General features: G+C 37.1%; 1 long non-coding RNA gene across 1 annotated transcript; it reads right to left on the bottom strand.

The window, feature by feature from the left end:
* Positions 1 to 26,361, bottom strand: LOC141278900 (uncharacterized). The gene is made up of 3 exons (XR_012332301.1): positions 26,156 to 26,361; positions 6,134 to 6,307; positions 1 to 74 (listed from the first exon to the last, which is right to left on the bottom strand). It is a non-coding gene; the product is annotated as an uncharacterized lncRNA (long non-coding RNA).

Genomic DNA, 26,361 nt, shown 5'->3' with positions numbered 1-26,361 from the left:
CACTGACCTTTAGGAAGCTGAGGTCATGCATCAGCAGATTTTTCTAATCACCTGTTGAAGTCATCACAAAAACTCTGCAAGAAATATGTAATTAAACAATTACAAGACAGATATTTATATTTTAATTATTAATAACATATATTTAGTTGAATTGACTCTTTTTTATTTGCCACTGTCTAAGTGACAGTAAACATAATCGTTCCCATTATAAACTAATTTGAAAAGGTAATTTTCCAATTAATACTTACACACCAAATTAAATTGTGTTCTTATGATAAAATAATTATAATAGCTGCCGACAACTTTGGAAAGAAAACAAAGGCATTTGTTAGTGGCAAGACCTAATGAGAAATCTGATAGGCTAAACTAGAAAAATTGACAAGCACAATTCCCCCTATAAGAACAATTTGTTACTGATGATGAAATTGAGAAATAACCAGAAGGAAAGTTGTGAGATTCACAGTGAAAGCCCTCAGGGTAAAATTAATTTCTTTTTAACACAGTTTAAAGGCACACAAAAGGAAATTGCTTGTTCCAGATGGTATAGGAAAGGCGTTGTGAATAAAAATGAACGTCTCTTTTCTGCTTACAAATATTTGAATTAAGATGATACCAGCGTGTCTAGGTAATGGGATAACGGTATTGGTGGTTACACAACTTTTAAAGATTTTCACATTCTTTTTAAATGGACTTTGTCGACACAACAAAGTACTTTAAGCAATATATTAAGCCTGACACCATCGCAACACATTTTATTTTCTTTGAATTACTGTTGCAGGCTAAACAGGAAGAATACAATGGCTAAGGCTCTGGATTTAGAGTCGGAAGGACCACTATGTAGCTCTGGTGCAGGCTGTGCCACCGAGTGGAAGGAAGCTAGGCAAATTACAAACTCTCCAATGGACAGTTTATTCATTAGCGGAATGAAGATAGGAATACCTGTCCTTCCATTAACTAAGTTCCATGAAGATTAAATGAGATAGAGAATGAAGGTAAATATTTCTTGAAAACCATAAAACATATGCATGTAAACTTTGATTTTGTGGCTTATTTTTCTGGAAATGGTCCAGAAATTATCGCCAATGTTGTCCTGTATCTTATCTGAACTGTTGGTTCACAGCTGCTAGCTTTCTTCTTGTAATCTCACCCATTTTTATGCGTAACATTTCACATCTAATCATCAAGGAAGCATCTGATGGTGATCACTCTGCTCTAAGCACCTATAATTGTTATTTAGTATTTATCGTATGCCACCATTTATCTTCATATTCATATGTCCTCTCCACTTGGCTGTAACATTAACACTTGAATATTAACACTACTAATAACAACTAACATTTATTGTTTACTAGATGCCAGGCACTGTGTTAAGCATTTTAAATAGACTACCAAATTTAACAAGAAACAGAAAATGGATCTTATTTTTCGGTGGGGTCACATCATACATCTGTTATATAATGTGAATTAACATTTCACATTCAGCAGCTCCAACTCTCCAAAACATGAGATTAAAAAGCTATAGAAATATACGTTTATATAGTATAAATATTTGTCCTACCACTTCATTCCATGAACTTAAGCTCCAGAGTGACAGTGAGCTAGGAGAGGTGAATATGATCCTTCCCCAGCTGAGGTCATTTCCCACATAGCTCTCATAGAGTGAGCATCTAGCTGTAGAAAGGATGATTATAATGTCTAAAGACAGATATTTTGGGTACAATATGGACTGTGAATGTAGGTTATATACTTTATCTGATACCAAACTAAGGAAAGCTTCAATGCCAGAGGAAAAACTGGTTTTATTAGACTTCTTATGAGAGGATGTATCAATCTCCAATGTGGAACATTCCAAGAAATTTTCAAGGCTAATTTGACTCCATGCAGTTTTTGCTGTATATGTTGCATCATCAGTGAAGTGAGACATGAGGGCATCAGCTGAAAGTGAGAAGGAGAAAGCAGGAGGGAAGGAAGTATGGGAAATGGTTAGAAGTATGGTAGAGCGGGAGAGTAAATAAATTAGGGAAATGTAGGTTTGTCCAGCAATGGTAAAATCTGCTACAGGATGTTATGTGGAATTTATTAAAGTGTGACAAATTAGCATCATTGTGTTTTTTTCTCCCAATACGTTTAGCTGCTCAAGTACAGAGGAAGAAGCAGGTAAATTTTGATTAATAGGAGTAGGGGTTTTACACTGTAAGTTCTTCAGAGGGAGAGGAAGAGAAAGAAAATGCAGATACATGTAAGAGGATTATTTTAATGCTGGGTTATGGAGTGTAAGCTGGGTAAGAAGCAAGTGAGGACATGGGTTAGGAGAGTGAATAATAAAAAAAGAATGGTAGAGTCAGTGTGTTGAAGGTCCCAATGTAGTCAAATAATCTCAGAGTGGGAATATAGAAGGAATATGCTAAGACATCAAGATATATTTATCCTAGGGTAGGATGCTAGAAATAAAGACTTTGGTGCTAATGATATACTTGATAATCACAAGCTTTAGAGTGTGACCGTGGGAATGTCTGGTTGAGGTGGGGTAGATAAGAAATGTCTACTATTATGACTATGACTTTATTATTTCAATCCCCTCCATCCAGAGATAAACTTTGGTGAGTCATAAAATTAAAAAAAAAAACCTTTCTCACCAACTGTCTATTTGGAATCTGGAGCAAAGATCTTGAATTAATCAGTGAACTGAAAATCAACATTTTTTTTCTAGACCAACACTGACAACTGTGGTGTATGGTACCTCTTTGCCCATTGGCATAGAAAACGGGTTAAAACCAAAATATGGAGGCCAGACTGTCTTTGTTTTCCTTGGCCACTACTAAAGACTGATATTGAGTCAGTATGTACAGTTGGTCCTCTCCCCACACAGGCAGAACCCGCAGATATGGGGGGCCAGCTGTACTACATCATTTTATATAAGGGACCTGAACATCTTGGTATCTGTCAAAGGTCCTGGAATCAGTGTCCCTCAGACACCAAGGGACCACTGTACAGGTATGACCACACCAATTGTCAAAGTAATGAAATAAATGCACACAATTTGAAAAATAACTGCTATTTCAAGGCTTCCCCATAGCCACTGACTTAGCTAACAAGCCACTATGGTGGGACCATTTTGGACCTCCCCAAGATAAAAGGAAGGGTTAAAATCTGGCCCAGAGAGAGGTTCCAAGACCCAATTCCAACATTCTTGATTGAGTGCTGTCCACTCTGATTGATAGGATTCATGCTCTATTAGGTAAGTATTTTTAATATCAACTCTGCCAACGTTCAATATAGAAGATCCTCATCTTCTCTACCTCCTCATTCCTCCCACCCTGTACAACTCTGTGCTTCTTGTCCACCAATTCATTTTTCCCTTTCTTGTTTCACCTACTGCTGAATCTTTTCTGTTGTACCTTCAGTTTTACTGAGAACATTGAGAGCACCAGGCAGGAATTTCCTCTGCCATCTCCTACAAATTTATGACATTGAGTCCCACACTCAACAACTTTCCTTCAATTTCACAGTCTTCTATTCAAAACAAATATCTCTACCTGTAATTTGGATCCCATCCATTCCAAATTCTTTAAGAATCTTGTTAATTCAATGGTTTTCTTTTTACCAGTTTGTACCTAACCCCCCTACCCCCACCATCAAATACATCTTCTCAGTTCCGCCATATTAAAATAAAAAGACCCTCCTTTTGCCACACAGTCCTCACTAGCTTATATCTCACCTTGCCTTTATAGACAAACTTTTTGAAAATTAATCTCTTCTCACTGAAGAACTGGTTTCCTCAACTGCCAGTTCCATTTCAACCCAGTGAAACCTAACTTCTGCATCTGTCACCCAACTGTAATTGCTTTCACAATGGTTACCAATAATTTCCTAATTGCCAAATTCAACCTCTTTATTTTCCATTCTTATGTTATTTGAACTTCAGTAGCACTTGACACTGTTAACTATTTCCTCTTTTGCACAGTCTGTCCTCCCCTGGTTTGGGTGACATTAGTCTCACCAGTTTTTCTTCACATATCTGGGCCAATCCTTCTCAATCTCCTCTAGTTCTGTTCAAGCTGTAACTCTTGGTATTTTCCAATTATGTCCTCATCTTTCTGATCTTCTCAAACTATTGATACATACTGACCCTGTGTAACTCACTCTAAAGTTGCCATTGAGTACCTTCCATGTGTTGATGATGTTCAAATTGTGTCTTCACTCTTCCTGCTCCACTTTGTATCAATCCTTTTGCTTGTGCAGTCTATTTATATTTTTTTCTATTTTATTTTATTTTTTTAAATTTCAACTGCCACATGGATATTTACCATCGCATTTCCACTACTACCTTGTTTCATATGTATATAAACTGAATGATTTATCCACTCTCATAAATTTGCATGCTTTACCATTCTTTTTGTTCTTCAATAAATGGCACCATCTTCTTCCCAACCTCTGAAACAAGAATCCCAGGACTTATACTATGTTTTCACAACCTGCTCAACTCCTCCCACCTCATGGTATTCTCTCAATACCCAAGAACTATAACTTCTATATTCTGATGTTTCATAGCTATATTATCTAGAATACTCATAGCTTATCTCATTGTCTCCTATAAGCCATCGCCACCATAATCTATCCCATTCTATCATCCACATTAGTTCCAAGATGACTTACTAATGAGAAAATTATGCCATGGCTTCCAATAGGTTTCAGGATTAAGAGAAGCTAAGGGTCTTCATGATTGGTTCTTTGCCTACCCCTCCATCATTATCACCTAATTCCCGTTTCAAGCTGCACTGCCACCCACCCATTAGATGCCTCAGCCATATGTGCAGTTTCCACAAGAAATCCATGATTTATTCTGTTTCTCTGGCCTTTTTCATGAAACTACATCTAACAACTTCAGTCTTTAATGAATGCCTAATAGGACTAATTCCCTGCACAATACTTCTGGAACCCAATCATTTATCATCTTCCATTTCAAAAAGTGACATGTTTTTCTAGTCTCTTAAAACTGATTATGAGGACCCTGAGATGGGGATTGCATATTATGTTTAATTTTCTATTTTCTATAGCACTTAATGTGATTTTAAATACAAGGAGGTATAAAAAGTATTTGTTGGAAAAGAAATACGTAAATCATTGAATAAATGAAAAGATTTTCTTTGAAACAAACCTTTACTTTTATGTTTTATTAGTAATTATCTGTTTCTTTTGGGTGACTGAGTTTAAAAATTTGAATTTTAGCTCAGTGGGAGAGCATTTTAAAAATCTGGTGAGATTTCATGATTTTTCATCATGTATAGCCCCGAGATAAAGTCCTTTCAAAACATTTGAAGAGCTACAGATTTGGAAGTCCAGATTCACTTCAAAGATTTGGTGCTTTTTGGATGTTATTTCAATAATAATGGAGAGTATAGCTTCATTAATTCATTCATAAAATATTACTGAATACTTACACTAAACTAGTCATGTGTGAGGTGCTAGAGATTACAATGGTGAACAAAAAGAAGCACAGTCCATGCTCCAGTGAAATGTACAATCTTGTGGAGAAAACAAATTTAATACTTAACTAATCGCATAAATGAATTCAAATTGTAAATGTTATAAGCACTATGAAGGAGAGGACCATGGTACCATAAACATAATAGAGAGACTTGATTTAGTCAGGGTGGTTGTAGAGGAAGTGATGCTTGAACAGAGATACACTTACCTTCTCTGAACCTCAGTTTCTTCATCTCTAGGGTAGGAATAGAGAACTGTTGTGGCGTTTGAATAAAATAATATCTATAAAGGGCTTTGGAACTGCACATTACTATTTCCATTCGATTTAAATCTCCTCTATGTGTCATGTTTCTTTCTCTTCCAAAAGAGAGTAGGACTTTGTTGTAAGTAATTAAATCATAAAGCCTTAAAAAGTCTTTGTTCATTGAACAAAATGTTTTATAACTTTATATTCTGAAGAAAATAAACACACTGCCTGTGACACCCAAGTCTTTAGCTTTTGATCTCATATGTTGAGTTTTCCAGAGATGGATCTCAGAACATTACACAATATATGAATGTAAGTTAATCAGGTTAATCAGCAGAAATAGCTAGCAAATGAATGGATTTAATAAACTGTCACATACAGTCCCATCTTAGATCATACCTGTTTCTGGAAAAGGAGATGGTATGTCAAGCCTCAGTGTCTCTGCCAGAACTAAGATGGTCTTCTTGGGCATCTTGCTCTGTCTCTATGTATCTCTCCTCATAATCTCTCCAACATGGTGGCATGACTAGCTGGACTCTTACGTGGCAACTCAGGGATACAAACATTCATGTCCTGGAGAAAGAGAGAGCCAGATAGAAACCATATCAACGTTTATGACCTAGCCTTGGAAGTCCTGTAGCATCCTATTTATCAGAATTTGATTATGCATTTCAATATTGGTAAATACTACAAAAATGCAATTCTTAGTGTATTTTTTCTTTGACACATTATTATTTTAGAGTCATTCACAATAGGAGGAAGAGCTTTTAGTTCCTTAATTCTAAATAAGGGCTTGTGGATTTAAAATGACATTTTCTCCTTAATTTTCTTTTTACAGGCAGTGCCTTACAAAGGAATAACAACTTAATTACATTTGATAATTTGTCTTTTTTGAAAGAATACATGAAGTTTGGATGCCTTAACTAATCATACCAACAGATTCTTATTATAAATTGGAATTGTGGGAGAAAGAAAATATTAAGGATATGAGCATAGTAAATTGACTGAATAATATAAAAGCCTCAAAATAAATTTTAAAATCTCAAGTAATTCCTTCCCAAATCTGAAGAAAAATTTCAAAATTTCATGGGAAGATACAAATTGACTTCCAAAATATTATTTAATGATTAAACATAGAAACAGAAAAATTTGACTGTCTAGAAGAATTGAGAGATATTAGTTTGTTATAACTTCAAAAAACCCTAATTTGTGTGATCCCAGACAAAAATGAATAAATGATGGGTTATGAGGTAAATGAGTATTAAATTGTCTATAGAAATATCCATTCTTTCCTTTTTACTTGGTAATAGAAATGCCAATTTTAAACTTGAAATAACTTTTACATTTCTTGGACTCCTTTACATCTAGGTTTGGCCAAATGACTAAGGAAAGTGTACAACTTCAAGGAAACTTGACTAATGGAAGAAGCCATGTTTTTCTTTATCCCTTACTCCCAAAGAGTGGTTAGAATATGGACTTGATGGAGGAGCATGTGAGCACCCATTTTGGAGTACATGGTACCATACTATGGTGGGCAGGGCAATGTGACTGACTGAGCCAGAATCGCTGATGGCTGTGGCCAGAGCTGTCCTGCCTGCTTAGGCTTTATGTGAGAGAGAAATGAATATCTATTTTGTTCAAGCCACTGCTATTTTGGCATCTTCTGTTATGTTCAGCAAAACCTAATCTTAAGGATAAACACATTCTGTGTTTTCAAGCATCTGGTTCTTTCTCCTCTCTCTTTCCTGCTTCTTAGTTGGATTCTCTCCTCTATCTCCAGCTTCACCCTCTTGTTTAACTCATCTTTTTTTTCTTTTGCTTCTGTTTCCCCCCATTCCCTTAAATATCAGTAACATATTTTTTTTTGGTTGAATCATCCCATAACAGTGAGAGTTAAAAGATACAGGCTTTATGTTTCCTGTTCTTATTTTTTAAAGCCAGGAAATATAATATTTTGTATTTATTTTTCCTATAAAGACACCTCATCAGGTGAAATTTTTTTCTTGGCTGTGATATTCTATTGAAGGTTCTTATCCTCCACTAAGTCAGTGTTTCATGATTGACCAGTATTTCCCTATCCTGGCTAAGGTCACATAAAGCTTATATTTATGACTTCTTCAAAAGTTGCAACAAATCAATGTTTGCTTAAATTTATGAGTTAAAACTCCCTGCCTCAAGGGTCTGTTCTGAAGTGGGGAACCCTTAAATACGAGTCATGGCTTAGGAGTAAAAAGTCTGTTAAAAACAAACAAAACTCTTCACAGCTGGGAGTTGCCCTTTCATTTTTAGAAATTCATTCTAGTTTCCATATGTAATAAAGACTTAACCTCTGATCCCTAGTCATATCTCACAGGTTTTCACTAAAAAGTGGCTGGCAGAAAATACACCCCTTATAATTTCAGCTATATTAAATTGTCATTTTAAGGTATTCAAAAATGCAATAAACAGAATGTAATAAACCAGAGTACTTAACATCCATCCCTACTGAACACTTAGCCATTATCCTAGGACTAGACCAGATTCCTCTTTTTCATCTCTATTAAAGGATGACTCCAACCACACAGTCAGGTGATGTACTAAACCTAATTGTACAGGGACCTCTTTTAGAGCAGGATTTTACATTGTCTTTCAATTTTCAAAAAAATATCCTTTTCTTTTTCTTTCCTCAAAATTAATTTGGTGTAAAGTCTCATTTAACATTTTTTGAAGATGTAAATGAAACTCTTCTGTTATATTTAGAAAAGATTGAAAGCACTGTGTGCCTCATTCTTCTGGACTTATTTTTAAATGATATGGATTTTAGTTTGTAATGACTCTGGCTGTAACTGAGAAATCTGTTTAATTTTATAAAATGGGGTTTTATTCTATAAAACAACTCCAGATTCTGCCTACTAAATATATATATATATGGAGAGAGAGAGAGAGAGAGAGAGAGAGAGAGAGAGAGAGAGAGAGAACCCAATAACTCAACTCTTAAACCCAGCTATTATATAAAATTTTATACTAATTCTTCCAATTTTTGTGTGTTGCCGGACAGATTAGCCTTACTGCTGTACCTGTTAAATGGTGGCTAAAAAAAAAGTATATACTATTCTGAAAGATAAGGTACAATACATTATAACACAGCATAAGCTCTTTGAAGGCTTATCCCTATCTCCAGTGTCTACATGATACCTGAGATATTGGGACATGTCAGATAACCCTACCCCAAATATTTGCTATAGGAAAAGCATAGATGAACATATTCTGTAAATATTGAAAACTTCATATAAATCTATTTTTTAAATTTCCTTTATATTGTTGTGACTCCTTTCTCCTGATGTTTTTTTCTGACTCTGTGGTCTTTGTTCATTTTGTCCAAAGACAATGATGACAATTATTGTCATCAAAATTAGAATTATGGATTTTGGGTATTTTCCCTGCTGAAATGAGTAGGAAGTGCAATGCAAAAAAGCAAAAGCAAAAACATGACAAAATGGAAACTAAAACCTCCATGAGATAAGGTTTTATAAGGTTAAAATCCAGTTATCAAGGAAATCCACCATTGAATCAATTAACAGAATTTGCAGAAATAACAGGTGAGTGATGAGGAATTATGACCCACTCAGTCACAATCCCAGGACCTGATAGGACACAAGTTTCTTTATATTTTTTTCCCCTTAGCTTGTTCCTAGGAGAGAAGGAGTAAAAGGAGGAAAATAGATGGGGCTCTGTTCTACATTTTCTTTTTCTACACTCTCTCACTAGGTGACAGCATTCAGTACTATGACCTTAAAAACCATGTACATGACATTGACTCCAGAATGAATATCTTTACTTCATATATGAACGTCAGGCTTATTTATCCAATGAACTACTTGGCACCTCCTCTTAGGCATGTCAATATTAGTATACCCTCAACAGAACCAATCATCACTTTTCCTACCCTATTCCCACAATGTCCTCCACCTTCCCATCAAATTAAATAACACAGTCCATTCAGATGTTCATACCAAAAACCAGAGAATTATTTTTAGACATTCTATTCTCTTATCCTGTATTCATTCTGTCCCCATGATAAGTCAACTCTGTCTCCAAAAGACATCCGGAATCCAACCCCCTCTCTCCACCTTTGCAGATACTACAGCAGTCCTCGCCATCATCGTCTCGCACCTGGAGTGCTGCAACAGTCTCCTATGTGTTTCTTCTCTTACCCACCTTCCTCGTCTCAATACACAGTTTATTCTATACATGGAGGCCAAAGTAATACTTTTTAAATGCAAATCAGATTATGCCACTGTCTTTTTTCAACCCTCCCTGTGTCCAGATCTTTAACTTAATTTTGTACTACTTTTACTCTTGCTCATTATACTTCTGCCACCCTGATTTTGTCTATTCTTCAAATGCATCAAGTGCTCTCCCACCTTGAGACCTCTATCCTCTGCCTGGAATGTTCTTCAAAGACAGTTCCACTAACAATCCTGTTACTTTCTCTCATGACAACCTTGGCTTTCCTTAAAGGAGTTGCAAAGTTTCAGAGTCAAGATCTTTGTTAATTTACTGTAATTTTATTCTAGAGTATTCTTTCATTAGATACAAAATCTATTCTGTTACTTCATGTTTCTTCCCTGGGTATCTTTTCTGAATGCTCCAACCAAATACTCTCAGGTATTCACTCTTCCTAAGAAAGTATATCTCTTTCTCAGGTTCTGGGCAACTGGAAACTTTAAAAGGGAAACAAAATCTCATACAATTGAAATCAAAGTAGTTGCTTATAGGACAATCATTATGATCCTACATAAGCAAGTCTATTTGTCCACCCTCCAATATCCTTCAAGAGAGGATTCCAGGTAGACTAAAACAACAATTAATTCAATAAAATCACAATAAAATAGAAAAAAATTAGAAGGGTGGAAAAGAAAAGACAAATATGCCTACAATGAAGGCCCAAATATTTCCTGTAGTTGTATTCCAAATTGGGCTCTGAGTTTTCTGGCAGAGAAGATGAAAGCAGAGCCTAGATGTGTTACACCTTTCTTATGATCAGAGAGAAGAAAACAAAATTCTGTGGTTCCTTAGAATGATTAAAGCTTTTCCCTGCCCTAATTTCATGGCACTCTTCCTTAGAATGACCCTATTGCTGAGAGAGCAACATAAAACAACAAACAACCGAAACTATAACCATAAAACAATAATAACAACAAAAATAACAGCAATAAAACCAATGCGGTGGCACTGATTCTGCGGAAGGCTAAAGTAATAAGTTTAAAATATATAAGCTGCTGAAAATGATTAATTTCCCCAGGTCACATGCAAAGACATATTCAATTATTGCATCCTGTGGTAGTAAACTTTTGACCAGCTCTCAGCAATCCATGATGTGTGCAGTGGGAGCGCTTAATAATTGCCGAGCCAAGCTTTCGAAGCACCCAGGCTCCTCCTGGATTGTAAGTATTGCACTTTTGAAAGCTGCTATCTAATGATCTGGTACTTCATCGTGCTTAGTCTGATTCAGTACTGATTAAGTTCTCAGCCTTTCTGAGTTCACCACTCTTTTCTGTCAGTTAAAGATGATTGCCTCCATTTCTGTGCCTTTTCCTGGAAAATGTATCCCTTTCAAAATGTTGCCTGAACCAATTTCCTGCATTTGAAGGCAGAGCAAAGGTATGCTATAATGAAAAAGGGATCATCTACAACACAATTTCTTTGGCTCAAATAAGAACCTGTGGAGGTATAGATTTTAGATGGAGAAAACCAATACGTAAACTTTTCCCTAGAAGCATTATACCTGAAGCCATGAAGAAAATTCAGTTGCTGTTATAATCCATGATCAGAGATTACATAAATCTCTGTACTCAAATTCTTGCCTTCTACACTGAAAGAGGAAAAGGACAAAACAGCTACATTATTTTTATTCTGGTTGTAGGATCATTGGATTTGAAATTGGTAAACACAGATTTTAAATAGTTGTGGGTTTTCAGGTAAATATACTTATTTTTCCCTGTGAAACTGCATTTACACAAAAATAACTGGAGAGATTGGACTAGGTCAGTGTTCTCAGCTTTATCACAGCCAGCATCCCCTTTTATAACAAATATTTCTAATGTCCTCTTTATTCCTGAAATGAAGTTCATATACAATAGAACCTACAACAGGTATGATTACCAGCAACATAGGTAAAAAGACCTATCTTTAAAAAAGACAAATTTTAAGAAAAGGAATTTCTAATAAAATAATATGTGTATTTCAACAGGCAAATGTTCAGGTATGACTCTACAGAAGGACATACTGACATGGTCATAAAATTGTACTTGCTTACAGTGAATGTTTGGATTTATCCAAACGCCTGGTGTCTATCAGGTGATCAGAAGCCATTCTATAGAAATATAGAAAAATAAAAGAAGAGCAATAAAAGCAGGTCAGACTTATCTGTATACGGTAGGGAAAAGAGAGAAATGACCTTAACTGAAAACAAGTTAACATGCCAAGGCAAATTAGAGACAGATAAATAGATACAATGAGGGAGCATATTATAATTTCCAATGAAATGGGCCTTATCTTTTAGTATAATATCCAAATAATTCTTTATTTTATGACATGGAAAATGGTAGCAATAGAAAAAGTATGCCCTATCTTGTAATCCTTCTATAGGCCTCGAATACCTGAAAGGACCTAGAAACTGTATATTTTGACATGTGGTGGGCATAGAAGACAGATTGGAAAAATAAACAGTAATGACAAGGATGTAGAGACGCACAATAGATCTCTGAGAATAATATTAGACTAAGATTAAAAACCAACTAGCATACTCAAGTTAATGATTTCAATATATAATTTTTACATCTGTGCTGTAATAGGGTGTATATAAATATTTTGAAACAATTTACATTAATGAAATGCAGAGAGATCTCTGATTTTTATATCTCTTTACTAGTTGAATGATATTTGGTTCTAAGTTTATTAAAAGAAGTTTCGAATCTCCTGTTACATATTTACTTGTGAAATCTGTACGTGCAGGCAGAGAAGGGTGTGTGGTATTTGGTGCTGGCATTGACCCTGGTAATGACTAATTTTTGGTGATAGGATTTTCAAAAATGTTAAAACAACTCTTGTTAAAGCCTGATCGCAATGAAGTTTAAATCTCTTAAATAGCACTAGAATATTCAGTGTATATAAAAACCATGCAAAAATAGCTTTTTATACATAAAATGGGTCTAGTTTTCTGACTCAGAAAAATCTAGATTTCCCACCTACATAACTACCTATCTAGAGCTATAGTTCAAAGTGTGGTCCCTGAACCAGCAACATCAGCATCTCCTGGGAACTTGTTAGAAATGCAAATTGCCTGACCCCATCCTAGGCCCACTGAATCAAAAACTGGGAGTGTGCTTTAACAAGCCCTCCAGGTGATTCTGATGTAGGCTAAAGTTTGAGAACCACTGATCTTTAAGGGATATTTGCAAGTTACAGAGGATGAGAGATAAGTCTTCATTTTGGGCAGCTGTCCCACACATTATAGGGCATCTAGTATCTCTGACTCCCACCCACTAAATACCAGTCAGATCCCCAGTAATTGCAACAACTCAAAGATTGCACCCACAAATTTCTAAAATGCCCCTGGAAGGAGATATTATTCCTACTGAGAACCACTGGGTTAAATAATGACTGAAGTCCGTCTATTACTTTCATGGAGGCAGCAGGAACCTAAGAGGCAACGCAATTCAGAGCTGATAAGTTCAAAACAAAACATTTAGTAAGATTGCAATGGGGCATCTGTCCGGAGGCTAGACTTGTATTCAAATGTAGGTGTTGCTGAGTCTCATTCTTCAGTCTCATTCTTCTCTACACAATAAAGCGTAATTTAGCACAAGGAAGTGGAAGGGCATAAAGTGAAGCAGAAATAAATTCTAGTTCTAAATGTCCCAGGTTATTGGTTCTTTTACTTCAGATTTCTCTTGAAGGTTCTAAAGTATGGTTGGTTCATGTTATTGGTTAGTTTACGGTTGAGAAGACAATTTTCATGACAGGGATTTGGCTCTGGTGGAGGAGGGAGGATTTGTTAACCCTTATTGCTTTGTCAGCTTTCTATAAACCCAATCTATAGAATTCCTCAATCCTGTCTAATGCGAGAACTTCAGAGTTCTTTAGTCAGACTCATGACAAATACTGAAAGACTCAAACAAGATTTTGTAATGGAGTTCCATTATTAGCGCTACTTGAACTAGCCATCACCACAAACAGAGTTTAAAATAGCTAAAGTACTACATATTGAGAATAAGAACTAAATCCCAGATTACGCTTATCATGTTGGTCAGGGTATAGACTTACAATTAGAGTTTTGAGATGAAATATTAATGAAAGCCTAATTTGAATTCCTGATAAATAACAGGAATAAATGGCACTTGGAGTTTCAATGATTTGTCTCTTTACACAATTTTTTCTTTCTTTTGACTAATTTTCTTCTCTCCAGAAAATTAACAAAGGAAAAATAATTCAAGTGAAATGCAGCCTTGTGACTTTACTGCTAATCAAATAACTTGCTGATAAAAGTAGTTCAGTTTTAAGATAAACCGCTGATGTGACAGCTCTCTAATTAATCAATTGAACTCTTGACAGAATCCAAGAAGGAAAGATATCCTCCTTCGAGCTTCCATGGCATTTTCTGAAGCTTTCATTTTATGAATGTTCAATAAATTTGTGTGCGACTTCTGAAATCAGTCAGTTTCCTTTATCCTTTGTTTCTTCTTCTTAGTGTTTATCAATACTGACAATTCCCATTTAAGGTGTTAAACCCCTCAATTATCCAAGAAACTTGTATTGAATATGTGGTCTTTAATCAGGTCCCTGTCTCTTTTTTATGCATTCAACAAACAAGGACTGAGCAACTAATGTGGGATAATCTCAGTGCTGGTAGTTGGTGATACAAAGGTAAGTAAGATACAGAAAGATTAGAAATAAGATAACACCACAAGCGTAATGAAACCTAAGTGCAGAGCAGAGATGAAGCACAAAGGAGGGTGATTTTGATTCATTCTGACTGACAATTAGTGAAGAGGGTGACTTTCATGTGTGGATGAAGAACAAATGAACTTGACCCAGACAAGTAAGGTAGAAATATCCTCACGCTGAAAAGAAGCAGTTCATAGCTTTACAGAACATATTATATGTTTAACAGTCTACAGTATTGCCAGATTGATGTAACCTGAGTGTTTTTTCCACTGTTAAAATTTTTTTTAATTCTGACTTTTAGTAACTGACAATAATTCATAAGTTCACAGTTTACTTGATTATTCCCCTATATTTAAATGTTTAGGGTGTTTCTATTTTTTCATTTTAGAAAATCTACTGTGTATAGCTTTCTTAAAGTTCTGTTTGCAATTATATCACCTTGGGAAGTGAGGAAAAGAAAACAGGTGTTAGTCTGTGTAAGAAATTGCTTAAAGAATATTGTATATAATCATCACACATTGGAAAAGGGAGAAAATCATTCACAATATTAGTGTTTTTAGAGGATATACAGAGACTCAGAGTTACTTTCTATACACTACACAATTTTATAGGTGGGTAAGACTATCTATAGCAAATATATTTGTTTTATTACAACTAATTTATTTTGACTCTGTATACATTTTGTTGTATAGTAACACAATTAGGCAGTCCACAGACTGCACATCAAAATAGGAGGGCTAGGTGTCATGTCTAGAATTACATCTAATTTCTGTTTTAAGCTACTGTTTAACTTGATGGCAGAGAAACTTAATTTGGGTTATTCTAGGTAAACTCAGTAAATTCTGGTTTGTTTTTAGTCACTTCTGTATTATTCCATTAAATTGATACATAATTTTTCCCTCTCACGTTTTCCTATAGTTGTGTCTCAATGCAGGGGGAATGTTAGGTGTAGGGAGAGGTGGATACATGGCATCAGGACATCAGGAGAAATTAACAAGAAATAGAGACCCATATCCACTGAAATGCAGAATCCCAACTCATCTTTGGCCATTATTATCCCTTCATCTAGTATCTGCTGAGGTGTCCATGTTTGTAGTTGGGCTGAACACTCTGCATCTGGGAAACCTCTATCATAGGACAGAGGGTCTAAAGTTCTGTATCCCCAGTTAACTTCCTATCTCTGGGGCCTGGGGAAGGGGTGGGGCCTCCCTGGGGCCAAAGACAACCAGCTCCAGCTCTACTGTTGCTCATGTGACTTGGGGAACTCCTGCTGTGGTCTCTCAGGGTCTCAGCTTTATTATAATTACTTATTTGTGAAGGGGTTATATAGTTCTCCTCTATTAGTGGGTCACCAAACATCCTGTGGGGCTCCTGTACCCTCTCTCATAATGCTAGCTGGAGGTGCATTCGGGGCTTAGTCTTGGAGACACCCTTCAGGACCACATCTGGCTACTGCTCAACTCATCCTCCACCCACAGCCCAGAGATTTTCATTTTAAAAATTTCTTCTCTGGTGAGAAATAATAGGTCAGCCATCATTGTCCCATATTTTTCTGTCTTATAACTTAACCATTAACTTTTTTAGTAGTTTTTTTTTTTAATTAAAGGCTGGGAATTTGACACCCTTTCTTGCTGTCTCCCCCTGAGGGAAGTGGAAGCTTTAGGTCTAAAAGCCTAAAAAACCAGACGTTTTCTGCCTGCCTCTCCCCACTAAGTACAACTGTAAATCTGGAAATGATGCAAGAGGTAACCGAAAGAGAACTCTGAATGGCAGAAAGAGGAAGGTGAATTGGTTAGGGGAACCTAGGACCAGAGGAACGACACAGCAGCAGGACCTCTTATGACTCCCACCCAGCTGAAGGAGACAACTCGTGCCTGGCATATCCCAGCCTCAATCTGGCAATAGAAGACAGCCCAGCTAGGCTCATTTCTCACCCAGATTGATGGAGCCCAGCAGACAACATAATTAGAATAGGCAGTATCCACAAAGGATGAATCCACTGGGAGCCCTACTGAAAATAAGTGGCCAGGGAAGCTCTCTCTTTTCCCACTAGGCCTGAGACTCCCTTTTTCCACCCAGAGATACCCAGCAGCTTGGTGGCACTGGCCAGGGGTTTTGACACAAGTGGCTGGGACAAGTAAATCTCTTCATCCCAGGGATGAGACTCCCCTCCCTCAGTGAGAGATATGGGGGTGGCCAGGGGACACTGGTGATTGGGGATCCTGCCATAATAGCGGCTGCCATGAGAGTGCTCTGTGGGCCTCAGATCTTTTCTCCAAACCTAGAGGCACCAAGGCAAACTCTTTCCCCTATGAGAGTACCAGAAGGGACCAGTGGGAACCCCAGAGGTACCAAATCAACCGAGCCAACCAAGGTCACACTGCAAAGCCTCTGAAAATTTTGTCATTATTGGAACCACAGCCCACAAAAGTAGGCAAGGATCTGTGTGCTAAATTTAAACAGGGTGACTGCCTGTTAAAATAAAAGATTTAAGTAAGGCCGGAGTCTCCTAACATAATAGACAAAATTTCAAGAATATAATAGAAAATCACCTGTCACACCTCAGACAGACATACCTCAGTCCCTCCTGTTGTTTCCTGCTTGCTTCTGGCAACTTGCTTCTGGCAACTGTTACACTCTATATAGATGAGCATTTCTCACTAGTAGTGGTTATTCAAGCAGTGAGAAGCCAAGCTTTCTTAAAGCACTTTGTCTAAGGTGAACATAGAGCCCTCTCGTATCCCAAAGCATAGCTAAAACCAAATTGTAACATGTAACAAAACAGAATGGTTGTTGTACTCCTTTTCTAGGGTTTCATAACACATTACTATAAACTTGGTGTATTAAACAACAGAAATATATTCTCTTATAGGTCTGGAGTCTGGAAACCTAAAATCAGAATGCCAGCAGGGCCACACTCCCTATGAAAGCTCTAGGAGAGAATCCTTCCTTACTTCTTCCAGCTTCTGGTGTTCTTTTGCTTATAGACACATAACTCTAATCTCTGCCTCTAGAGACTGACTCTGCATTTTCCTTTCCGTGTATCTGTCTCCTTTTCTGTCTCTTATAAGGACACTCTCATTGGATTTAAGGCCTACCCTTACACCGTATGATCTCCTCAGTCCTTACCTTGATCATATGTACAAAATTCCTATTTCCAAATAAGGTTACATTCTGAGGCTTTGGGTGTATGTAAATTTTTGGAAGATACTATTCAATCCACTACAATAGAGAGGAGAATTACAATGCACAGCAGAGGAAGAAAAAAAGAAACTAAGTATCACAGCTTTCAGAATTCTACTGTTTTACAGTGCAATGCAAATGAAATACGCTTCCTGCCAAAATATCTGCAGGTTCAATTAAGCCATGGATTTGACTTACTAAATATTATAAACAACAACAAAAAACATGGAAGGGGAAAATAGGACATAAGTAGGATTACTAGGCAGGGCACCTTACATATGTTCATAATAGATATGTATTCTACATTAGATAACCGGTATTTGTGTATTTCATTTATTCCCTTTTATGTTCTTATGCTCCTCTAGGGAAAAGACCATATGCCTCATTCATCTTTGCCTAGCAAAAAATTTTGCACTCTAAGTGCTCAAAAAAGATGCCTTCGAAATTTGTATTAGTAAGTCCAGAATACACCAGAACACACACAATATAGCGATAATCTATGTTAAAATAGAAAAGATACACATGTGAATGCTTTCACCTGTAAATAGAGAAATCCACCTCAATCAGCTTAATCAGAAATGCCTTTTTAATTCCCATTACAGAAAGCAAAGAGGTAGAACAAGCTTTGATATGGATTGGTACAAAGGCTCAATGATTTCATCAAGGTTTGCATCTTAAGGCTGATTCCCCTGTGGTTGGCAGATAAGTGCCAGGAGCAATTGATAAAGGCCTCTTAGAAACCTCTTTCAACCTTCTCTTCTTCCAGGTAAGGAACTTGTCCCCAAAGAAATGAACTATCTGGCCCAGAGTAACAATGACAAAAAGCTGCTCATGTAAAGTAACTATTCTACCTATAATGATTAATTTGGCAGGAAAACAAGCTTATTCATTAATGCATCATCACACCACCAACTTAAGTCCTCCACCAAACAAAAGAAAACAAAAACAACAAACACATTTTCAGGTAACAGATATGAAGCAATGAGCTGCTTTGTTGCTTGCTTTGTTTGTTTTCATAGCAACATCTATTCACCTGTACACATCTATGATCCTATGTGAGCGCCTCATTTCTCTCTCCAGTGAAGAAAGCACCATAGAGGTGAATGGAAATAGAACTAGAATTAGAATAAAAATCAACAGACAACTTCTATTCTCAGTGAGGCCATTTTCTACTTGTGTGACAGTGGGCAAGTCTGGTAGATCATAATGTGACCTCATAATATGTCCCCTGTTTTCCTACTTAGTTTTGCTTCACGTCAATTTTCCCTTGGTTTACCAGCTCACTAGTCCCCCATGAAAGGGTTAACTTCCTTCTCACCTAAAGCCTTCCTAAATCTATGCCTAGTCCATTCTTCCTTTTACTTTTTGCCCAGGTTCCCAATCACCCCTGTGGTTTCAGTTTCAATGTCTCTTTTTCAGAGAAGGCTTTCCTGACCTTCCTATCTAAATTAAACCATCCTGCTGTGATCTCTGATCATACTCTCTTATTTTCTTCACAGAATTTGTCATACTTAATAATATAACATACTTATTTCCTGTCTCTGCTATTACATTTAAGACTCATGAGTACAGAATCCATGTCTGTTTTATTCATAGGCATATCCTTGGTGCCTCTCTTGTCCAACACCCAGAAAATCCTCAATAAGATTTGATAAATAAATTAGTTAAATTCTCAAGGTCTTGATTTCCTCCTCTGTAAATTGTCAATAATGATCACAGGGTTGTTACAATCAATGTGAATTAATATATATTTTGCAGATAGTAATCCAGTATAAGGTGTTATTATTTAAATAAAACTAGCTTCCGTTACTAATAAACTTGTGTGTCTCAGCATAAAAGTTTACAGAAGATGTTTTATAAGCATACTTCCCTACCACTTAAAATATGCTGGACAATGTGCAATTCAAAGCTTTGGACCTGAGGTGGGCCTACTAAAATATGTACATTTCCTGGGGGAATGCTATCTGTCTTCCAATTATGATCCTGATTGAGAATGTTGCAGTTGGAAGAAGTGGTTTACAATGACAAGAGTTGCTAGTTGAACTGTAATGACTGGACTTATCATGTGGGGCAGGAACCAAGGTTGTCTGCATCCAGGAAACAGATGGCATTCCAATTCAACAATGCAAATCCATATACTGCTTATGAAAGAAATGAATTCAGGAGATTATAAAGTCAAGCCATTTACTTTTGAGGTGAAATTATTGGCTGTTTCTAATAATTTGGCTTGTCATTCTCAACATCTGTTACCTTTGCTGTTATACCACTTAGCTCCTGATGACAAATTGAACAAGATCAGAGTTGGTGCATGACAGCTAATAAACATCTTCATGGGTAAAATCGGTTTACATCAAATGCAGGGCAGTGGCATCACGGTGTGCAGTTTCTTGGTAGAAGCCTCTCCATTTTTACCATCTTTACGTAATTCTTGCAATACTCACGAATTCCTAATTTCATCTATCCCTCCCAGAAAAGATCTTAGTTTTAATATCTTACTGGTAAAAGTAGCCCTAAAAGAAACGTGTAATATAATTACGAGAATATCTTATACACGTTTTCTGATGTAGGATTATCTATCACAGTCCTATTTATCATGAAACTGAAAAAAACTGCATTGAAAGAATACAAAATGATTTAGCTCTGCCTTCTGCTTGGCCCATCTGCTGTTATTTTTTCCCCCTACTGGCAAAATGTTAGACAATATTTCAACTTAGCATCTCATAGGCAGTTACACAACAGAATAGATACACTATATTAATGTTCCATTTACTTTTTAACTCTAAACTATTGTGTTTTTCCCCTCAGTTAACAGCAAGGCTAAGTTGATCATCATGCTTTATTTGATACAGCTTCTTCATCTCCTAGTCAAACAATCACATCACTTATCTAGCTTTCCTTTATACTATGTAATGGATAAATTGGAGTTCATTGATACTATTGCTCCACAGATGAAAATACTGCTGTATAATGTTATAAAAGATGCAGTTAATTTTAGGTAAGGACGACAGTCTCAGGAATCAAACATAGAATATATGCCAGCCATTGAATTATACATTTAAAATAATTAACTCATATCTGAAACAGACCTTCAATAACATAAGTTCATAATTTCCTACTAAGGATAGACCAGGTACTACAAATAAAACCTTCATTTTGGTAAAAGTGAACAAACACCGACTTCAGTTCTGCTGTGCATTTATTATTCACTCATTCATTAAATTTTTAATTTAACCTGAATGACCTCAGGTCTCACCAGCTTTGGGTAAGTATGAGGTTGCATAAACTTGAACACTCAGTTTCCCATGACTCTTAGCTCTAATTTTCATGGTGGCAGAACCTCAACTTGCTTAATACTTCCTAAGTAGACACAATTATTTCTGGGAATCCCCCAAAAGGAGTTTATATGACCTCTGAATAAATTATTTCATGTTCTTCTGATCTATTTGCCAAAGATCTGATGCCCAAAAGGCACTTAAGGGAAGGTCCTCTGCATCAGCATGACTGAGGGGACTTCCTGTAAGAGTGGAATTTTGCTGGGTGCCATGTCCTCCCTTATTACTTGGTCAGAATAAAGATTTTTTCCTAACCCTCTCATCCCACAGACTACGGTAGTGTAGGACAATTACTTTGCACCTACCTCTGTGAAATTCTGCCATGAGAAACTCTAAATTAGCACTTCTTTCCCAAAGTTTTATAATATTCCTTCTTATGATCCCTTTAGCTTCTTCCCATTGTTGCTCTTTCTATCCAGGTCAGATCTAGCTCTTAGGATGGATCAGAACAGATGTACCTTGTCTTGCATTGCCTTATCTCTCCAAATATCAGTGCAAAAAGAAAAAGAAAAAAAGTAAAAGAAATGGTTTTCTTTCTTTTTATGTATTATAATCTATTCCAAGTGAAACTGAAAATGCATATCAGTACTAGTAAATTGATTTCCAGGTGTCCCATATCCACTGTTGTGCAAAGAACCAGTCCGAATCCCAGTTTTACTCAGAACAAAGGAGTTATTGAGCACCTACTCTGATCCAGGCCTGTATTAAGCACTGGATCAGAAATAAAAATGAGACTAGTCCCTGCCTTCTTCAGTGAGCTCTTAGTTTGAGAAATGGCATACAATGATGAAAATAAAAACTAATTAAGTACAGTGTCATAAATGCAATATTAAAGAGAACTAGGTATTGTTGTGGACATATATGGGAATGAGTAATTTGGTAGCGTACAGCATTTAGAGAAAAGATTCTCAGAGAAACTAAGGTGCATTGGAGTAGTATCTCGGTGGCTGTATGAAAAGACTGACTTGAATCTCATTAACTAGAGAAAGAGATTAAGGGCACCGAGCAACACAATGAGTAAAGTCAAAGCATTCTCAAATGCTCACAGACCTCTTTGGGAAATAGATGTTCTGTGTGGCTGGTATGTAAGGTAGATCAAATGGAATTGGAAGGAGAAGCAGTTTGCAGCAAGACTGTGAAGGAATTTTTATTGCCAAATTGAGGTGGGGTAACTTTACCCTGTAACTTTACCCTGTTAGACGATAAGTGGCTGTTGGAGTCTTTAAACAAGGGTCTGACTTACAATTGTGTGTTAAGTCATAACTGGAAGAACTTTGCAAAATGGGTTGGAGCAGGGAGAAACTGGTGGCATGAGGATGAGTTTGGATGCCTTTGAAAAAATCCAGGCAATAGGTAAAAAGAGTCAGAAATAAGGATACAAATGGGATAGAGAGAGAAAAATTTTGAGATGTTTTAGAGTTTGGATGTGGGAAGGAAAGAGAGGGAGTAATCATTGCTGGTTTTGAAGTTTCTAACATGGGATATTAGAAGAAAGGTGCTATGATGTGTAAATAAAAACAAAGGAATAGGTTTTTTAAACTCCAAATAAAAAAAAATTAAGAATTGTTTGGTAGATAGAATAATGCTCCTCAAAGATGTCCATGTTCTAATCTCTAGAACCTGTGAATATATTAGCTTACAGGGTAAAAGGGGCTTTCCAGATGTGATTCGATAAGGATTTTGAGATGGGGGGGAGCATCCTGGATTACTCAGCTGAGTTCAATGTAATCACAAGACTCCTTATGACAGGGAAGCAATAACATCAAAGTCAGAGAAAGGAGATATGGTGATGGAAGTAGAGGTTAGGGTGATGTGCTTTGAAGATGGAAGAAGAGACAGTAAGGCAAGGAATGCTAGTAGCCCCTAGCAACTAGAAAAGGTAAGGAAACAGATTATCCCTGAGAGCCTCCAGAGGGAATGCAGCTCTGTAGACATCTTGAATATAGACCCACTTCTGCATTCTGACCTGAAGAACCATAAAACATTTTGTGTTGTTTTAAGTCCTGAAGTTTTTGCATTATAATCTGATATATCCAGATGATTTCTGTGCATATTAACTAAAAGAACTTCAGTATTTTTTCCTCCATGGAACAAAGATAAAACTCTAGTATCATTGCTATTTGTATTTATATCTCAGATTACTTAAGAAGAGATGAGAGTATTCCAGGTAAACAGCCTGTACAAAGGCCCACATTCAAAATGCCTAAGAGGGAATCTCTGCTTAGGGTCCCCTTTGCTTGCTTTTGGCCAATGTTGCTGACATTCTTCATGTCTGTTCACTAGCTCTACCAACCCTGTAGAAGTTAAAGCCCCTTGGCAGGCAATGGTTGCCACTTGTTTCTGGGTCGTTTGATTTTAGTTCCTGGAACTTTCTCTGTAACTCTTGCTCTGATGACCTAGCCTGGACTTCCTTTCCTTGAACGTATTCCCTAGCAATACTGATTCTGTCACTTGCAAGCTGATTCTGTCACTTGCAATATGTAAATCTCTGGGTTAGAGGGTCAGTTACTCATCCATAAAATGGGAACAATAATGGCAACTTGACTGAGTCAGGATTCTGAGGTTGTTATCTGGCTTTTTGATAAGGCAGTAACAGCTTAAAGACACCCAAGTTCAGGGTACCCAGAGTAAGAGCCCACTTCTTCTAACCTCCTTGCCAGAGAGACCCAGACTACATGGCTTCTTATTGCTATTTTCTCACCCCACAAGTCTTCACATCTGACTGCTGGATGAGAGATCCATATTTCTTCTAGATGTATAAGTGGGCTGAGAGTGAGGACATGAAATGAATTTCTATTAGAAGGCTTGGGGTATAGTTGGGGTTTGAAAGACTTCCCAGGGGCAGGTCTTATCATAAATTACAACTAATTACAGGGGCTGAAATAGATGGCACTAAAATTGAAAGCCTATATATATTTTCTCTTGTTTCCCTTCACTTGTGATCAGGTGCACATTTTTAATTTTTTTATTATTACTTTTTTTTGCGGTACGCGGGCCTCTCACTGCTGTGGCCTTTCCCGTTGCGGAGCACAGGCTCCGGACGCGCAGGCTCAGTGGCCATGGCTCACCGGCCCAGCCGCTCCGCGGCATGTGGGATCTTCCCGGACCGGGGCACGAACCCATGTCCCCTGCATCGGCAGGTGGACTCTCAACCACTGCGCCACCAGGGAAGCCCAGGTGCACATTTTTTAGATATACCCTTTTCACTTTCCTGTTCACCCTCCCTAGTTCAGTCCCCACCACTGACTTGAAGATCTAAGTAGGTGGATGATGTGGTTTGTACAGAGTAGAAAATTTTCTTCTCCCCACTTCAAATTAATGACATACTGGCAACATATATCCTTAGGAATATGAACATTTTGATGTAGACATAGAGGAAAATGGACCCAACTAGTATCTACTGAGTACTTGGTATATGACAGGCACAGTGCTAGGTATTTTATATATATTCTTATTTAAAACTCATAACAGCTTTAAGATGTTGGTGTTAACATGTCCATTTTATGGATGATTAACCGATATTCTGATACTTAGTGAGATCCTATATATTGCTAAGGTGCACACAGCTAGCAGGTGACAGTATTGAGATTAGAATTTAGGTCAATTTAACTTGTAAGTCAATGTTTCTTTCTCTGCCCCAGGCAGAGAACTAATAGTTCTGGGAATTATTTTATAAGCTGTCATATGGGATCTAGTGCAGAAATCATAGAACCTGAAGTGAGAAGATTTGGACATATACAAAATTTTGTACAAACTAGCTATGAGACTTTGGACATGTTTTTAGTCTCTTTGAGGTTCATTATTACTGGTGGCATCACACATAATGGTGAGTGGAAATAGCACTTGAATAAAAACTGGGTGTTTCAAGTTTGGGTTCCAGCTCTGAAATTAATTAGCTTTGTGGTTTGGGGAATATCACTTAACCTGTCTAGATTTTACTTTTTTGTTGTTTTTGGGTTTTTTTATCTGTAAAATGAGAAGAATATGGAAGGTTTTTTCCTTTTAGATCTGAAATTTTGTAATACTAAGAGTTTCAGCTTCAATAATAGTTCCACTCAGGCAGCTAATGGGAGCAATTCTAACAGCTCAGTAATACAGACTCCATCTTCCTTGAACAATGCAATACTATGCTGGCCAGCCTGGGCTCCAGCCAGATATATTTGCAGAACATCCTTTAGCTTGAAAGAGAAATTTATTGCTCAACCATCTGTTACAATTAAGAAAAGGTTTGAAAATGTTTTCTATGTGTTGACCAATCATGTTTTAGGGCCCTGTGGGTACTTTACAAATTACATGCCTTCCCTTCTTGTTGGCATTAAAATTCTGGGATCTGTTTCCAAAATTTACCAGCTCTCTCTTTCTCTCTTACTGTTTTCCCTCTTCTATTTTTCCAGAGAAACTTGTTCAGAGTCTCAAACAGGACAGAGTAAACAAATATGACTCAAAATGAAGTTAGTCTGTAGCAAGTAAGTATTTGTAATTTGCATTTGTTGACAAGGACTGGGCTGGTATCAGCCGAGAAGTTAAGTCATTAAGATCCAGCTAATGAGTTGGAATTGTGGAACCTCTGGTCGCCACCTCACCCCACCAACCCTCCAAGAAAATAATGATACAATATGGTGCTGTTCAGCCCTTAATTGCAAATGACGTACTCATGTGACCAGTCTCAGAAAGTATTGCAGGGGGAAGCTCTGGAACCCTCTCACCTCACTCTACCTTTCTACATCTTCTCAGCTCTCTCTCTTGCTTTATCTCTGTGTTTCATTTCATCCTTGCACTCAGGCAGTTAAGAGGTAGGAATTTACTCAGTTCTGTTATACTTCATAATCTGCCCCATTCCCTCTCCTGGTTGGGGGAATGCTCTTTTCTTTCTGTAACAGGAAAGCTGAATTCCTCCTTAGGTGCTGCCTTTAGGGACGTTCTCAAGTGCTTCTATCAAATTTTATTATGGTGGGATGGTGAGGTTCTTTCTTCTTACCTTCATCTCCGTGCATGTCCATCTCCTGGGTCCACAATCTCTGCTCTTATAAAAGGGAAGCTTACATATTTCCAGGACAGTTGAAGGGCAGGCTGTGCATCAATGATTTGAGGATGGTGGGAGGGGATCCCACTCACTGACAGCTGATTCTTTGGGTCCCTTACACTCTATTTCCACAACCTCTGGAGCAGCATTTCTCAATCTTC

Source organism: Tursiops truncatus, chromosome 6 (assembly GCF_011762595.2).
Source record: "Tursiops truncatus isolate mTurTru1 chromosome 6, mTurTru1.mat.Y, whole genome shotgun sequence".
NCBI lineage: Eukaryota > Metazoa > Chordata > Mammalia > Artiodactyla > Delphinidae > Tursiops > Tursiops truncatus.
This window is presented reverse-complemented; position numbering and strand designations above follow the sequence as displayed.